Source organism: Sinocyclocheilus anshuiensis, unplaced genomic scaffold (assembly GCF_001515605.1).
Source record: "Sinocyclocheilus anshuiensis isolate Anshui unplaced genomic scaffold, SAMN03320099.WGS_v1.1 scaffold1303, whole genome shotgun sequence".
In the NCBI taxonomy this organism is placed as follows: Eukaryota; Metazoa; Chordata; class Actinopteri; order Cypriniformes; family Cyprinidae; genus Sinocyclocheilus; species Sinocyclocheilus anshuiensis.
This window is the reverse complement of record NW_015537954.1, coordinates 67,143-72,519: the sequence shown is the minus strand read 5'-3', so window position 1 is coordinate 72,519 and position 5,377 is coordinate 67,143. Positions and strand designations below refer to the sequence as shown.

The window sequence follows — 5,377 nt, the reverse complement described above, 5'->3', positions numbered from 1 at the left end:
TCAGTTCTAACTTATCTTTATTACTAGTTTTAAAGTGAAATAAACATGAATGAACATCTCATGTAATTGCTCAATCAGTGTTTCAGCCGCGGAAAGACGTCATTAAAACAGCTTGTAAACAAAATGTCACATAGCATTTCATTCACCTCAGGCAAGTCATCAGTGTCTCCAGCTCGTTTTTGCTAGAGAAAGTCTGGTTTAAAAGCTCTAGAGTCTAGAGAAGAGCATTTTGAGAAATATTAGACTATATACTGATTTTTTTTTACCTTACCTGTTAGTGATGTATCAATTATTTAATGTAATTATTTAATGTGTGTGTGCGTGCGTGAGTGCGTATGTGTGTGAGTGTCAATTATTTAATGTAATTATTGATTGTGTGTGTGTGTGTGTGTCGGTGAGCCTCGGCACACACTCTCTGTTGGCCATTTGAAGCTGTAATTAATTTGGGCCCCTGATGTGTAGCCGCTCCGCTCTGAGGGCCCTTACCCTCATAATTGCATCTTTATGTCCCCTCTCTTTCTGTCTCATGCTGTCTTTCTCTCGCTCTCCTTCTCATTTCTATCTGGGTTTAGTGCACTATTGCATTGCTGTATAGGAGATGAGAAAATCATGCGTGAATCCCTGCAGCCAAAAGTTTGGGGTTGGTAAGATTTTTTTTTTTATGTTTTTGAAAGAAGTCTCATTGAGTGTGTGTGTGTGTGTGTGTGTGTGTGTGTGTGTGTGTGTCAATTATTTAATGTAATTATTGATTGTGTGTGTGTGTGTGTGTGTCGGTGAGGTAACTATATACTGATTATTTTTTACTTTACCTGTTAGTGATGTATCAGTTTATCAATTTAATGTTTAAATAAATAAATATTTTATGAAACAAGTTATGACAGCCACTGTGCAAATGATTATATTTCAAAAACATATAGAAATTGTATAATTTAGAAGAAAAAACTGCATTATGTGCATTATTTACATTTTTGCATACACATTTTTAATTTGAGTGTTGATTATTATAATTAAAAATAAATAGTACTGTTGTTTATTATATTATATTATATTATATTATATTATATTATATTATATTATATTATATTATATTATATTATATTATATTATATTATATTATATTATATTATATTATATTATATTATATTATATTATATTATATTATATTATATTATATTCTTTATTAGATTCATTAGGTCAAAATAATTGAAATATTATTAAAATTTAAAATAGCTGTTTTCTGTGCATGCATATGAATGCCATACAGTTAGACGACAGACTCATCGCAGTTTGGCATCAGTTTTTCTAGTTTAAAGCTGATGAACATGTCGAGATGTTTTACTCATTCGGTTCGGTTCAGGAGCTTCTCATGCTCAGAACACTGGCTGATATGGGCCACGTTTAACAGCTCAGAAAAAGGTCAGATTGAAGCAGAAAATCACAGTTGAAGAGTAGGTACAGTCATTCACCTCATGTTTCAGCAGAGCCTCTAAACGCTGACTGCTCGGGTTTACATGATTGCAATGCATAAGGAAGCTCTAACTTGACATTGTAATTTCACATTGCATACAAACAATATAACTTTACCCTGCTTTGCACAGACTCAAGCAGGGACCAGAATTGACTTTTTCACCAATTCTGCCAACAGTGGGTGAAGTGAAAAATATATTTTCAGTGCATATAACCGTGAGCTAATTTAGATGGGGTTATTTAGCTGTTGTTCACTTCTTGAGGTCATTGCATCATACAAAATGAGTCTGTCTTTGGCTTTTTGTGAAAATGCACCTGATAATGTGAGGAACTTATGTGTTACATGGGAGAAAAAAAACGTAAGGCATCCTGCAGTTTCCATTGCACATCATGACAGAATTTCATTGGTAGATGGTTTTTATGTCTTTACTTTTAATCGTGCACATCTCTGACTTCAACGATTAGCTTTTTAACAGTTCAGTGTGATATTGCAGTTTCCGGCTAATTGGCAAAGACATTTTGGCACTTTATTGAGATCCTGCGTCTGAATACTTCTTGTTGTTCCAGAGAGATCTGCTGTTTAGTCGATCTCTGACTCTTAAAGCGTCCGTTGATTTGTTTTTCTGTTTTAGGATAATGGATATTGATTAATTCAATAAATTATAGTCTTCCAGCATTGAGTGTATGGTACTGACCCGCTGAATCAGGGGAACTGGACTTATTTATGCACTCCATATGGAAATCTGCTGTGCTTATGTAATGAACCTACTGAAGCTGATGCAAATGGTTTTTGCATGTGTTGCATATGCATGTGGTCACATCTTTAAATCTGATGGTCGATGTGTGGAAATTATCCACAGTTTCCAGTGGATGCTTACGTTTGTACCGATGACCTTTCCTTGGCCCTGTAATAATAAACAAAGTCATGTGACCTGTCCCTGATGTTATTAGAGATGCAGCCCGGATTTTCTACCATTCAGCATTTTTTATTGCTGAAGGGAGGATAATGATTTCAGGGTGAAATCTTCGGTCATCAGCAGCACGTTGGTTCGTAGGTTTACAGAACATGAATCACAAATGAGATCCAGCCTGTTGAGAGCTTTCTGAAAGGAGATGAAGATTAAAAATAAGTTCTATCTATCTAAAAATAAAATCTATTATTTAATTTAATTAAATTTAATTTAAAGTAAGTATATAAAGTTATATTTATTATATACGAATCATTTATTACAACAAAACTTTTATTTATTTAATTCATTTTCTTATTTTATTTTAAAATAAGTATATAAGTTATATTTATTACAAGAAAATCATATTTATTTATTTATTTTAATTATTTTATTTTAAAATAAATGTATAGGTTATATTTATTACATAAGTATCGTTTATTTAAAAAATATTTTATTTTATTTTAAAACAAGTATATAAAGTTATATCTATTATGTAAGTGTCATTTATTACAAACAACAACAAAAACTCTGTTAGTTCTGAACTAAACATTGTCTTTAGGAATGTGACTAGTAAGTAATTGAAGGATTTTGGTTCAGATTCTGATTTACCCTTTACAATTTCAGTGCCTTAATGATAAAATTAGAATTTTTTTTTTTTAAGAAGAATTTGTCAAAAATGCAGGACTTTTCATTGAACTGTGAAGTCATTATTAATTAATAATGACTTCACATTTCAATGAAAAGTCAATAATTAATTCAGCCAGCCATTAGACTGATTCAAACATATAACTGTGCTGCAGATGAGAGATTTGTGAGTCTTTTAGCTTGATTCTTTAAAAAGAACCAGCACATAAGAGTCATTTATTTTCTAATCGGACTAAAACTGGTTTGTTGTTGAAGCAACCAGTGAAGATAATGCAATAGAAGTTTTGAGTTTTGCATTATTTTGTCTTACTTTTTCATTGCATTCAATTAAGTCTGTAAAACTCAGATAAAATATCATTTTGTTTTCTCTGCCACTATAGATTTAATAGCTGCTCAGACATCCAAGAACAGAACTGATAACATAAAATCGTTTTTTTAAAACAAACTTTTACAAGAACAATCCATCATTCTCAGCCATAATGAAAACACAAATCCTGAGATTTTCCCAGTGATCTCAGGAGTAACTCATTACCAGATGATATCACAGATACTGACGTTGCGTGGGAATTTAAGACCTGTTTTGGAGGGAGGTGCGCAGAGGTTAAAGAGGACAGCAGATAGAGAGAGAGAGAAGACGAGTCAATAATTGTTGGCAAGTTTTATTTCTCTGATTTACAGCGGAGCTCTGCGGATCACTGGAGCAGTGAGACGAGGATTTTAAAGATGAGGAAGGAGCGAAAGGAAAGCAAGCTGTTACTAGGCAACAGGAAGTCAACACCCTCCATCAGATATCATTTATTCTGATTTAGCTCTCAGCATCTTTCAATCATAAAACGGGAGGAGGAAATATGGAGAGAAGAATGGATAACTCTTCACCTTTTCTTGGAGGCACAATAATTCTTCATTCCCCTGTGTGTCACGATGGGTCGTTCGGGCTCAGAGGTCGCGCCATCAGAACTAATGAGGTCAAAATCAATGTCTGCAGGTGCTAATGTGCTAATGCTAAGGTGCGGTCTTGCGTCATTGCGGCTTACAGCTTCTGCTCACAGACTTACTAGGAGTTTAAATCAGCATTTAAAATTCAAGGAAAGTGAATGAGGAGGCTGTCAAACTCTAGAAATGACAAAGTCAGTGGGTTTAAGTGAATGTGGCTTCAAACAGTGGCTTTCTTGTAAGGGGTGTGTCTTCAAACTGTTGGTTGGTTTAAGTGGGTCTAGCGTATGATTAAAATGATGAGTGGGCCCGGTGACGTTTTGCTTGACTCCAAAAGAGTTTATTAGGTCAGTAAACGCAAGTCCTAATGCATCATTTGTATTATCAACGTGAATGTTAAAAGTCTTCAGTCTGTTGGTTAGTTTAAGTGGGCGAGGCTTCGAACAGTGGGTTTGTGTTAAAGGGGTGTGGCTTCAAACTGTTGTTTGGTTTAAGTGGGTGTGGCTTCAGTCTGTTGGTTAGTTTAAGTGGGCGAGGCTTCGAACAGTGGGTTTGTGTTAAAGGGGTGTGTCTTCAAACTGTTGGTTGGTTTAAGTGGGTGTGGCTTCAGTCTGTTGGTTAGTTTAAGTGGGCGAGGCTTCGAACAGTGGGTTTGTGTTAAAGGGGTGTGTCTTCAAACTGTTGGTTGGTTTAAGTGGGTGTGGCTTCAGTCTGTTGGTTAGTTTAAGTGGGCGAGGCTTCGAACAGTGGGTTTGTGTTAAAGGGGTGTGTCTTCAAACTGTTGGTTGGTTTAAGTGGGTGTGGCTTCAGTCTGTTGGTTAGTTTAAGTGGGCGAGGCTTCGAACAGTGGGTTTGTGTTAAAGGGGTGTGGCTTCCAGCTGGGGTGATTTTTAGCGGGCGTGGCTTCAAACCATGGGTTGTTTATATGGGTGTGGCTTCAAATGGTGGGTGTGTTTTAGTCAGTGGGTTGGTTTAAGTGGGTGTGGCTTTAATCCGTGGGAATTATAGTGGTCTATCCCCAGTAAACAATGCTAAAGTATTAATAATATAGTATCATAATTTTAATTAATATTTACATTTTTGCCTTTTTTATATTATACATACTTTATATATACTATATATACTTATATTCATTTTAATTTTAGCCTATTTTTTGTTATGTACTTTCATTTTTTTATATTTCTGTATAGCTTTAATTTATTTTTATTTCAGTTTTAGTTTTAGTCATTTTACTACTTCAACTCATTTATTTCACCTAGTTGTCAAGGCAACATTTAAAGTTCTTTTAATTTGAACTTTTTCGTATTTATATATTCTTATATATATTTATGTATTAATTTTAATTTTTTATTTTATTTCAGCTTTATTTTAATTACAATATA

The 5,377-nt window shown here is 34.2% G+C and overlaps 1 protein-coding gene across 1 annotated transcript in view; it reads left to right on the top strand.

Moving 5' to 3' along the window:
• Positions 1-5,377, top strand: part of LOC107665324 (protein unc-13 homolog C-like) — a gene marked incomplete at its 3' end in the record, with an annotated part of 129,555 nt that overhangs the window by 57,217 nt on the left and 66,961 nt on the right. The gene's annotated exons all lie outside the window — the stretch shown is intronic.